Below are 13,705 nucleotides of genomic sequence, written 5' to 3'. Positions count from 1 at the left end.
AGACGCTACAATGGAGGCGTTGTGCATCATGGAGACTTTCCAAGGGGGTAAGTTCCCGAGAGAATCAGCAAGATACGTGTCGCGAAAATATCATGACGAGAATATCCCAGAAATTAGAGCCCATACGTCCTATCGTGACATACTTCAAACGTCGCGTTCCTGAGTGGAACAAGAAAGGGCGTAAAAAGTTTTGAGACCAGAAGTACCCTCCGCGACACACAATGAGGACAGATGTAGATGTAGGTGTAGATAGGGATTACCGCTGTGTTAAGTTAGCAAAACCGTGACGGTTATTTTAAGTATTCTTTTTTGATTTGTATACATTTTTTATGTCTTCTGGAATAGCAAAAATATTCCACTGTAATTTTTTTTTATTTTTAGTGTGCAAACAGAGCAAAAATAACATTCCACTCAGACATGTTTTGCTAAAGTGAGAGCGGCATCAGTAGGTTTTCTATTTTTTCCTGTTAAATAACAAGGAAAATTGCATTTTATTACCTTTACATATACAATTTGACTTTTTGAGTAATATAATCACAACTTCGATAAGATGACACATGCTGCGGCTTCTATGGCTACCTGTACTTTGCGACATAGTTGCTTTTCTTTTACAGTTTGTTATCTGCACCTACACAGAATTTACTATAGAAAACATTCTTACTTCAAAAATATACAGCTGCGAATGTTAGACTGCTGTGATTAACATTATTTTATTCTATGTGGAAAATTTGCCTGTGTGTGTGTGTGTGTGTGTGTGTGTGTGTGTGTGTGTGTGCGCGCGCGCGCGCGCGCTCATTACGTTTCCCCTTACCTTTAAAGATCTGCACATTATTTTCATTGCGAAACTGCAATTTGGGCTTGAAGTGTCTGACTGCTTACGAATTACGAAAACAAGATGGCGAGCAGAGGAATGTGTTCTGGGCAACAGTTTTGACTCTTGTTTTGGTCTTAGGCTCCTTAGATTATTAATTTCTGTGGTGGGGCTGTTGCTGTATCTGAGAATGTTTAGTGAGTATTGATATCTGTTGATCTGTTGACCTTATCTATATGCAGTTCTGGTTCAAAATGGCTCTGAGCACTATGGGACTTAACATCTATGGTCATCAATCCCCTAGAACTTAGAACTACTTAAACCTAACTAACCTAAGGACAGCACACAACACCCAGCCATCACGAGGCAGAGAAAATCCCTGACCCCGCCGGGAATCGAACCCGGGAACCCGGGCGTGGGAAGCGAGAACGCTACCGCACGACCACGAGATGCGGGCATATATGCAGTTCTGCAAAAGTATAAAGACAGCTGTTACCTTTTAGTGCTCTTCTATGTGCTGTTACCTTGTACCGAAACTTTTTTTTGTCTGTCCATTATAAATTGAATTGTAGTCTTGCTATCTCATAGTTATGCTCTAACTCCAGCGAAATATTTTTATTTTTTTATTTTTTTTAAAATGGTTCAAATGGCTCTGAGCACTATGCGACTTAACTTCTAAGGTCATCAGTCGCCTAGAACTTAGAACTAATTAAACCCAACCAACCCAAGGACACCACACACATCCATGCCCGAGGCAGGACTCGAACCTGCGACCGTTGCGGTCGCTCGGCTCCAGACTGTAGCGCCCAGAACCGCACGGCCACTCCGGCCGGCTAGCAAAACATTTCTGCGTAGTAAATAAGAAAAACTGGGTTTGCTCAAGACAAAACCTATCCAATCAGAAATTAACCATTTTTATTGGACGAGACATCGAAGTCGTAAAATGTTTTTTAAAAAAATTGTTTCCCTGTTTCTGCGACAACTTGCGCCAATGTTAATCACGTTTTGTAGACACGACGTGTTACGAGAATGTTTGCCCCCCCTCATCTTCCTTAACCAATACGTGAGTGATCAAAATGAAAAGCACTGAAATAAAATGGATGGATCCACGGTGCTGAATTCAATGGAAATGCGTGATATGAACTGTTGTCAGTGCGAAACGTTCAGACCTATGGAACCTGCACCGAAATGTTTGTCTAGTTATTGGTAGTCGAACCTCATCGCGAGCAGGCACACTAGCCACTAGGCTACAGGAGCACGACTCTGGACCTGCCTCATTGGCACCACTTAGGATTTCCTCACACTCCCACTACAATATTTAAGGCAGTTTGGGAAGAGCATCACTGGCGTAACGGAGTTGAAATGAAATAGCTCTGTGCATTATGGGACTTAACTTCTGGGGTCATCAGTCCCCTAGAACTTAGAACTACTTAAACCTAACTAACGTACGGACATTACATACATCCATGCCAAAGGCAGGATTCGAACCTGCGACCGTAGCAGTAGCGCGGTTCCAAACTGAAGCACCTAGAAACCACTCGGCCACAACGGCCGGCAAAAAACAGATCTGCATATCCTATCAAGTGGTTCAGCGTGTTTTCGTGAAATATCACAGAAAAAACTCGTGATAATCCGGCCGAAGCGCCTTCGCCCCTAGACGCCATTATAACTGCGTCAACTGGCACCTAGAAGAAAGAGGTTATGCGTACCGTTATCGATAGGCAGAAACCAATTAACTGAGGCCCACAATTCCAAATCTAGAGAGAAGGAGGGAGGGACGGAGTGCAGTATAGCGAATCACCGATGCGTAACGCAGAGCTGGCGGGAAGAAGCCTTCACTCTACAGGCAACAGGTTGTTGATACCAACCAACACGAAGATCGGAACTTTGTATTTTGTGATGTGCATGTGAAAATACTCACATAATCGGATAAATATTTTTTTTTCTTTCGTTTCTTTTTTCTTTATCTTTTCACATCAAATAGCTGAAGATACACTTCCAATGATGAATATTTTCTGTTTCTTTCAACAGGTCAGTAGTTACCATTTAAGGAATTATCATTTTGAATTTTGTGCTGTTGTGTACAGATATTTCTAATTCGTGTGAAATATTTCAATGTGCTTGATATTCATCGAAAGGGACGAGCCTCGAAATGCACTCGATAGGTCACTATTAGGACTCTTTGATATCTTTGAAATTTTCGAGGATTCGACATATCGATACTTAGAAGAATCTCTTTGGCGCCCGTATACATAACGATAAATACTATCGATATACCGGTATACGACGGGAAAAGTATCACGTACTGGTCAAGAAAAAAATATTGGTTGCACATTGTAAATATACTGCCAGATTTAGAGATGTAAATTTAAAGTACCGATTTATTATTAGATATTCTGTACATCGACAAGTTAGCAGCTTACTAATTCTCCTTCGAGCAGGAATTGAAAGGACAACGGCACACTTTCACGCTTAGCGGTAACCACTTTGCTAAAGATGATAATTGCAGGAAAATGGTACAATAAAAGGTGTCCGATTGGTCCGTCGGTCGGTTTCGTCACGTATCGGATTTGTCTGGAGCGCTTCATGTTGACTTACCAGGTTTCTTTTCGTTTCTGCTAACGCTGGCGACCTAGCAGTTGTGTCGAAATTACGTGGTGACGTTAAACGTTACTGTTTCTGTTGGTACCACCGAGCGCCGATTACGTCAGCATTTCGCCTCACACAGCACCGCCCACCGGGAAGACCAGTCTTGTCATTTACATTTTTGTTCATCAGTTTCAGCAACAGTTCCTGAAGAATGCCGATATAAAGAAATTGTTGTTTAACGCAGCTGAATTGGGCTTCTTGCTTGTGCCACTTGTTCATGCTTCACACAGTCAAAGAGGGAGACTGGACGTGATGAAAGCTCAAAACGTTGTGAGGCTCCATCACATAGTGAAAGAAAAAGTATGTTCTACTATTATTAGAAAAGAAAAATTTCAAATATTTATCACAAATTGCAAAAAAATGTTATATAAAATAAAAAACTCGATATAGCTATTTTGATATCGAATTACCGGTGAAAATAATATCGCCGATACACTTTTGGAAAAAAAAGATTGTTAGTTCGATGTATCAATATTTTATCAATCACCATAATCGCAGAGACTGATTATTGTCGTGTTTAAGTGAGTTAATGGCGTGTATATAAGAACAGTTTTATAGACTTTGTAAGTGTATTGTCACGTAGTTCGGTTGTGATGTTAAAATATAGAAGTGTCGAAGTGCATCTTGTCATGGCTTCGCAATACACAAAACAATTTGAAAGCTACGATATGTGGATAGCGGAGCAACGTGTTTACTAAATGGACTATTTTCGATAGAGAACGTGCTGTGAACTATAAACGTGAATACACTCCTGGAAATGGAAAAAAGAACACATTGACACCGGTGTGTCAGACCCACCATACTTGCTCCGGACACTGCGAGAGGGCTGTACAAGCAATGATCACACGCACGGCACAGCGGACACACCAGGAACCGCGGTGTTGGCCGTCGAATGGCGCTAGCTGCGCAGCATTTGTGCACCGCCGCCGTCAGTGTCAGCCAGTTTGCCGTGGCATACGGAGCTCCATCGCAGTCTTTAACACTGGTAGCATGCCGCGACAGCGTGGACGTGAACCGTATGTGCAGTTGACGGACTTTGAGCGAGGGCGTATAGTGGGCATGCGGGAGGCCGGGTGGACGTACCGCCGAATTGCTCAACACGTGGGGCGTGAGGTCTCCACAGTACATCGATGTTGTCGCCAGTGGTCGGCGGAAGGTGCACGTGCCCGTCGACCTGGGACCGGACCGCAGCGACGCACGGATGCACGCCAAGACCGTAGGATCCTACGCAGTGCCGTAGGGGACCGCACCGCCACTTCCCAGCAAATTAGGGACACTGTTGCTCCTGGGGTATCGGCGAGGACCATTCGCTACCGTCTCCATGAAGCTGGGCTACAGTCCCGCACACCGTTAGGCCGTCTTCCGCTCACGCCCCAACATCGTGCAGCCCGCCTCCAGTGGTGTCGCGACAGGCGTGGATGGAGGGACGAATGGAGACGTGTCGTCTTCAGCGATGAGAGTCGCTTCTGCCTTGGTGCCAATTATGGTCGTATGCGTGTTTGGCGCCGTGCAGGTGAGCGCCACAATCAGGACTGCATACGACCGAGGCACACAGGGCCAACACCCGGCATCATGGTGTGGGGAGCGATCTCCTACACTGGCCGTACACCACTGGTGATCGTCGAGGGGACACTGAATAGTGCACGGTACATCCAAACCGTCATCGAACCCATCGTTCTACCATTCCTAGACCGGCAAGGGAACTTGCTGTTCCAACAGGACAATGCACGTCCGCATGTATCCCGTGCCACCCAATGTGCTCTAGAAGGTGTAAGTCAACTACCCTGGCCAGCAAGATCTCCGGATCTGTCCCCCATTGACCATGTTTGGGACTGGATGAAGTGTCGTCTCACGCGGTCTGCACGTCCAGCACGAACGCTGGTCCAACTGAGGCGCCAGGTGGAAATGGCATGGCAAGCCGTTCCACAGGACTACATCCAGCATCTCTACGATCGTCTCCATGGGAGAATAGCAGCCTGCATTGCTGCGAAAGGTGGATATACACTGTACTAGTGCCGACAGTGTGCATGCTCTGTTGCCTGTGTCTATGTGCCTGTGGTTCTGTCAGTGTGATCATGTGATGTATCTGACCCCAGGAATGTGTCAATAAAGTTTCCCCTTCCTGGGACAATGAATTCACGGTGTTCTTATTTCAATTTCCAGGAGTGTATGATGAAGTGCTTCTCGCCCTTAGCAAATAATATTACATCCACTGCTTTCGAATGATGGTGAGAAGTGTCTCATAAACTCAAAGACGTCAATAAACATTGCATTTTTCTGTGTGATGCATACTTGGTCTACATCGCCGACAACAAATACTTCAATCAACAAGGAGACTGAAATTATTTCAGTTGCCACTCCATCGCTGTACTACAAGTGTACATTCTCAAGAGGACGATTAAAGCTGCCATTCTAAATAAGAGTCACATTCTTGCTACCTCTCTCACGTAATTTAATTCCCAGATATTTCCTTTTAGTAATACCAAAAGTGTAAACCAAAAATGTTTTTTTTTACGAAATTGCTTTGTCATAGTTAAATGTTATATATTTGCGAATACTCTTGCTTTTTGAGACTGTGGCATTTACATGTGGTATACACTCATTTACAATGATACAAAGTTTCTCATTTTATGTTTTCTTCAACTCTCCCTCCATATAATTGGATATTTGCAGTGTTTGCGATTATTACTCCTTTCTGTTGCATGTTTATCCAAACTGAATGTAGAAGTACGTGCAGTTTTATGTAGTATGCTAGTAAAATACCCACATCGTGTTGTGTCCATCACTAATCCAGTTGACTACGATCAGTCAGAAAATAAGGTGGATTTTCGTTACTGAAGCATTTAGACCGCGTGAAAACTTTAAATCTGAAACACGTATGTCGAGTAGAGTTTGTTTATATCTCGCAATCTGTCATACTATACTTTTCCACAGCTACGAAGGGAACTACACGCTTCTTTCAGTGGATATCAGTAATTGCGTCAGTCTGGGGAAACGTAATATTCGATATATTCTGGGATCAGTAATAATATTATATTTTTTTGTTATTACAAAATCCCAACCTCATTAAATGAGAAACTTAACAGGTTTCCTCCTCTATCAATGTATTTCAGTTAATTTCTGCTTCCATCTGGAACACAAATTATTTTCGTTGTTAAATTTTTCATAGGAACACGGTCGTATCTCGAAGAAGTAAGGTAATACCATGGAAACCCCCGTTTCGGGCAGGCAGGACTAATTTTATTCGTTTCAATTCACTTTCTATAAGTTTGTAAGATACTCTTATAATAAATGCAATGAGCATATGGCATCATTGGCCGGGAGGTCCCATCCGGGGAAGTTCTGCCGCCAACTGCAACTCTTATTTCAGTTGACGCCACATTGGGCGCCTTGCGCGCCACTGATGAGAATGAAATGATACTGAGTACAACACAACACCTAGCCCCGAGCGGAGAAAAATCTCCAATGCGACCGGGAATGGAACTCGGGACTGCTTGCACGGGAGGCGAGCACGTTACCACCCAGACAAGCAGGCCGACACTCTTACGGTATTTGTCTAATGATTGGGATATAATATCTCGAAACATTTCGTGTCCATCGTTATATAAGCTGCACATTTACTCTATGTAATACAAGCTGTCAGATTACCTAACAAATACTAACGAATGTTTTTATAAGCAATGATCTCTTCAAATGTGTTCCCATGTCATCATTATAATATCACAATGGTGTTTTGTATATGTATTCCTGTAATTTGTTATGTTTTCATAAGATAGGCTCTGAAGATATTCCTGTTAAAAGTGAACAAAATCAGTTTAGTCACTTACCATTTTAGAATGCAGGGTTAGGAAATAGCGCAGGTATTGATAAGACGAGGAAGGTATTTCCATGGAGACAGCGTACGACCCGTCTGAAATATCTTTACCGCCGCCCAGGGCATCACCAAAGTTTTGGCAAGATAGGCAATCACCCATTGCGCAGACACAAAGCAGACGCCAAAATATAACCTATAAAAGACAACAAAGAAAGAGGTCAAGAACTAACAGGACGGGGCATCTGAAATCCTTCTGCACAAGTTCTAGAAAAAGCGTATTTGTATCATCATATACTTCTCGTTTTCTTGATACGAAACATCTACAGTGGTTTGCAGTGACGATTTTTGCCTAGGTCACGTTCGATGGTAACACTAAACATTTTCTAACTTGGAACACGACGCAATATAGCACCAGAAACAGTGCAGCTCGCAAACAAACACGAAATGAGGCAAAAGCTCCTGTGACAAACCACACTTCAAAAATGTGCCCTCACAGACTTTCTGATGGACTGGAAAATGGACGTAAGTGGTGCAGGTAAAAAAATCACTATTTAAAATCATTTGTAACTACCCGCAAAACAGGGCTGCGATGTTTCTGAGTTTTACATGAAAGTGGGTCAGTTGGAGTGGCTTTCTAACGCTCTTTACGCAAGTGAAATCCGTTTTCTTCTAACACCCACAGTTTTTACTTGATTTATAAACTTTTCTGTTTTTAAATTTCCCGTTTAATATATACTGCAATAGACCGTAAAGTCATTCTGCAAGAGCGACTGCGAAAAGATCGATACTTCTCGAGTTGTTTAAAAGTAAACATATACATCAAGGTCATTTGAGTAAATTAGATTGGATTAATACTTATTCCATACATCATGAATACGACACTTCGTAATGATGTGTATAAATTCGAAGTGAAATTTTTTGACGTTACGAGGTTATTTCAAATCAACCTTACAATGGCGACTTCATCAAGAAGATATTGTGTTAATGGCCCTGATGTGTTTTCTTATATCTCTGCTCCCTGTCTCTCAAAAGCAGAAGAGAGAGCATATCTTCATTTGTCGAAGAAGCATATCTGTCTTATTTCGGTATAAAGTTACGAGACTAGGACAAAACTTTGGTGCCGTATACTGTTTGTCAAACATGTTTCCAGGTTTGAGGAAAGGGCAAGTAGAGATCTTTACCATTCAGGATTCTAGTGGTATGGAGAGGACAAGAAAACCATATAGATGATTGCTAGTTTTGTGTGGTGAAAGTTGGTGCTGGCGGGCGCAACAGGAACTCTATGAAAGGAATTGTTTACCCAGAACTAAAATCAGCCGTCAGCTCCATACCACATGGTCCTAACATTCTCGTGCCTGAATCGCCCACTACTTCAGAATATTCATCATCGACATCAAGTGAAACTTCTGATCCTGATTAGGACTCCACACCATAAAAGGACAACCAAAGTAGTTTACACAAGAAAAAGTGAACGACTTCGTAAGAGACCTGAGTCTTTCAAAAGGAGCAGCCGAAATTTTTGGGGTCTCGATTAAAGAAAAAAACCTTTTCTTACTGCGGGCACAACATTCTACAAATTTCAACCAATGGAATCGGAATTTCGTGAGCACTACACGTGGCTCTTGTGTATTGTACGAACACTGAAGGTGTGTTATAAAGATTTGGTGTTACATACAACATGAATCAGTGGATGCCAGTTACAGGTTCTAACAAAAGAAGCCTCAAGGTCGTACAAACATACATTGGAAATAAGTATGGCTTAGTGCCAGTAGCATATTCTGTGCAATTAAAAGAAGCTTGTGAAAATGTGAAGATGCTGCTGAAGGCATTAAACTATTCGAAACGCCAATGGGCTGTATGTGGAGATCTGACAGTAATGGGACTAATTCTGGCAATAGTGAGGCTTTATGAAGTTTCCTCGTTTCCTGTCCCTCTGCAATAGTCGTGCCCATGGATTGCATTGGAACAGAATAGAATGGCCTACCAGAACAACAATGGATACTGGAGAGAAGAATCTGATGAAACGAGAGAGAATTGCTCTGTTGCCTCTTGATGTTAAACAAGAAATCATGACTCAGTTCTTCAAATCATTGCACAAATATGATGAAGTTCCAAATTTTGTTTTCATTCTGAGGCTAAACTTACAGAAGTAATGTCTGGGGGGATGAACATTAGAAGTTCGATGAAAGATGAAACATCTGAAAATGTACTAACACAAAAAGAACGACTGGCTTGGACAGGATTTAAGAATGTGTTTTGACAGTTTCTTACGGAACAGGAAACGCACAGACTTCAGAGCCTTAAAATCCATTCTCTTGATAGCCGTCTTGATTTTTTTCCTAACGATCTTGGAAATGTTAACGAAGAACATGGAGAAAGGGCTCATCAAGGCATGAAGGAAACAGAATCATTTGACCAAGGCAGATGGGATGAAGGCAGGATGGCTGACTACTTTTGATCTCTAAAAAGAGGTAATGTGGAGCTACAGCATAGAAGAAAATGTGGTGGACAAAATTTCATCATGAAGAGGACGCGGCACTGATAAGGTGTAAGACTTGAGATATCTGAACTGATATTGTGATTTAGTGTATGAACAAATGAGTGCTGTTTCATTTTGTTAACTGGATACATTTGTAAACAGATTACAGGTAAATTGGGTAACTGTAAGTTTTTTATTAATATATTAATATTTCTAAATACTCCATAAATATGACAATTCTTTATAGTCATATAACAGTTTTCTCATACATGAAAGCCACAATCTGACTTCACATTCTTCAACAGAAGCCAGCAATTACTAAAAATCACCGTTCAGGATTAAAAACCTCGAATAATAATTTAATTTCGCAGACCTTTCTATTTCTTATATTATGTATAAAACAGAAAACGAAAGGTCTTCACTATGAACTACACGAAATATTTGTATGCTACAAACGTAAGCTCATCTACTCTGAGGATAGTCTTGTATTGAAATGAATTCTATTCCAGTTACCTTCCTACCATTCCAAGCAAAAGTCAACAGAACAGAGTTGGTATGTACTTAAACAATAAAAACACACACGTCAAAAACAAAAATCTTTTGTCAAATTCTTTGAAGATATTAATAAAAAAGTGCACAGCAAAATTAATTGTAGTAGAGTAGCGTCAAGTGTGCACAAATACGAAAAAAAGTTATGCGGGTACCTTATCATGGTGCTTTAAATGAGCATGAACAAGTAAACGTTTTAACACTGATTGCACTTAAAAATGGCTCTGAGCACTATGGAACTTAACATCTATGGTTATTAGTCTGCACTTAAAAGTAGTTACTGTCAGGGATGTTCTTCTGATACGGCAGTGGAATCTGATAACGCAGCAGATGGAGCCACAATTTAAAAGTTAAGATTTACTATAGAATTTATAACTACACGCGGTACTCAGTACGACGTATTATTTATAAGTGATAATTCTGCCATTACAGCCTACAAGTATGCCATATATTTGCCTATGACCAACCTGTGTCAACCATTTTTTCATAGAGGGTGTACTGGCATCCTCAGGTGAGTTCTGAGTCAACAAAAACAGGCGTTGTCGGTGTCCAACGAACAGTTGTCTCAGACAAGCAATATGTAGTTTTGCATTAAGGGGAAGGTACCAGTAAAACTAACCAATTACTTCGTGATCACAGGAGTCCAGAATCTAGGCCAGACAACAATGGGCACGTCACTTTTTCCTAAGCTTCACTCTTATAATTTTTTCTATCTTGCACTTTCAAGCCGAGAGTGGAACCACAGATAAAAGGGAACCACTCGTGCGTGGTGCGAGGGGCGAGGGAAATTTTCAGAGCAGATCCGCTTCATTACAGGCATTCAGTTTCGTCTGTGGTTTTCCTTATCGCAGTATTTGCTCTCTTTGCAACTGCTTGACTCTGTATTGTTTTTGTGACCTATATTATTTTACAGACACTACCTGTGTGGGCTTCTAGTCAGTCTGCAAAATATCATTGACGAACCTGTTCCTTCAAATACGAAGTACAAACTATTGATAATCCCCTTAAAGGGGAAATTGCAATGACGAATACAGCATGTGAATAGGGCCGTCATATGTTGCTCCATTTTCTTAGCGCAACGCTTGAAAGAAAAGGAAAATGGTCACATGTGATTAACGTAATAAATGGTCTCCAAAAAAGCTTTTAACACGTGCCTGTGACTCAGTCACTCGATGCCTGTCTCATCGTTCCACTCTTAAGGTTACCAAAGGGAAATCTGTTGGTGATATGCTTCAGAATCACCTGATTAACTATCATGTGGACACATCTCAGTATCTTAGTTACTTTGACAACAACCCTAAATCACTTCCTTCATATCATTCAACTTGCTGTAGCTTATGACTCTATCATCGTTCCTTCACATAAAAGTATATCCTTCCAAAATTGACGCAACATTTAGAGGAAGTATCACCTTCCACGTCATGGACATCCAGATGAACATTTGCAAGAATTTAATTTACTCAAACAACATTGTGGCATACTTCGCATTAGTACTTGAGGGAAACCTAATACTGGAACCTCTCTAACTCTCTCTCTTTCCAAGCATTACTCCCGACGTTGTGGGGCCTGCTGTTATGGTTAAATGCGCGTGGCATGTTAATTTTAAGGAGTGGACGGATGCCCTTCCTGTTGCCACCCCATGCCCCAAAGGACAGAGTAAGTTTATCCCAGCTGTCTGCATCCAGTGTAAGCCATGGAATAGTGCGAACGTTTTCTTATGTCTGCAAGTCGTGTAACTGAGGTGGAACGTGGGGACGAGTCCAGTATTCACCTACTGGGATGTGGAAAACCGCCTGAAAACCACAACCAGGCTGCCTGGCACACTGGCCTTCGTCGTTAGTCCGCCGGGTGGATTCGATCTGTGCGGTTCTGGCGCTGCAGTCCGGAACCACGGGACTGCTACGATCGCAGGTTCGAATCCTGCCTCGGGCATGGGTGTGTGTGATGTCCTTAGATTAGTTAGGTTTAAGTAGTTCTAAGTTCTAGGGGACTTACGATCAAAGATGCTGAGTCCCATAGTGCTCAGCGCCATTTGAACCATTTTTTTTTATTCGATCTGGGGCCGACGCGCCTATCTAAGTCCAGGAAGCAGCGCGTTAACGCTCTCGGCTTCCCTGACGCGTGGACCCCTCTAAATATCCACCTGAAATCCCACAAAAGAAATGAAACCGCTTACAAGATGAATGTGGGATTTAATTTCATCGTGTCTGTTTCCTGCCTAAAGCCTATTGACATGGACAGATAGTTTCACAAGAATTTCGATCATTATCCCAAGGAGAAAAGAGGAGTAATTAAGATATCGGTGGACAGCGATGAAAGAATCAATGAGTCATTGTACTTGAAGGAGAGTTCGATTAGTTAGGAATTACTTTCAGAAGAAATGGCTGCACTGACGTAGAGATAAATGGGGCACTACTCTCTAAAACGCATGGAGCTTCCGGCAAAAGCGAAACAGCTACAGGTTGAGATTTTCTCCTGTTCGTAATAACAGGTACCAGCTGGATCATTAGAGCGCTCGGAAGAGACGGTACCGACACAGTGCTTAAACGGACGAGAAAGGTGTATGAAAATTTCAATACTGCGAAGGACCTACACGCATAGCTTGCCACAGCAGGAGTACACAAAATTCCATCTGCATGCTGTCAAGCGAACATAGCACTTACTAAATTAAGGTCCGTTCCCTGTAGCTGAGTGGTCAGCGGGACAGAATGTCAATCCTAAGAGCCCGGGTTCGATTCTCAGCTGGGTCGGAGATTTTCTGCGTTCAGGGATTGGGTGCTGTGTTGTCATAATCATCGTGATTTCATCCTCATCGACGCGCAAGTCGCCGAAGTGGCGTCAAATCGAAAGACATGTACCTGACGAACAGTATACCCGACGGGAGGCCCTAGTCACTAGTCACACGAAATTTACTAAATAAAGCAGCAACATCCGCCTTAAAGAAAAATAGAGCAGTTGTGGTGTGGGCAACACAGTAGTAGTAGCTCATGCACTCGGACTAGAGAACCACTAAAATCGAGTCTCCAGTGATTACCATGCTAGAATAGAGGGTGTTTCTGTAAGAGCGTGCAAAAGTTTTACGGGACGTTAGGATGCTCCACTGAACAATTTGAGGTAGGGAACCTGGGGTCGGAGAAGCAAGCTTGCGAAGATAATAGGAATAAAATCATATTACTGCGTACTTCTTTATTTAATTTAGCCAACTGCAAACACCACCATTGGCACAATGAACGTGCTGTTTGTACTGTATCTTACAAAACGTGCAGAAACTGACGGCGATCAACCACAATGCAAACATGACATCGGCGATTAAGATTCTGACGCACATTGACAATTATCCCTGGCGTATTTCGAATCACATCACAGATAGCTACAATTCCGGCAAGTACTTCCATCTCCGTAT

This window comes from Schistocerca cancellata, chromosome 6 (assembly GCF_023864275.1).
Source record: "Schistocerca cancellata isolate TAMUIC-IGC-003103 chromosome 6, iqSchCanc2.1, whole genome shotgun sequence".
Taxonomy (NCBI): Eukaryota; Metazoa; Arthropoda; class Insecta; order Orthoptera; family Acrididae; genus Schistocerca; species Schistocerca cancellata.
The sequence above is the reverse complement of the archived record's forward strand: the minus strand, read 5'-3'. Positions refer to the sequence as shown.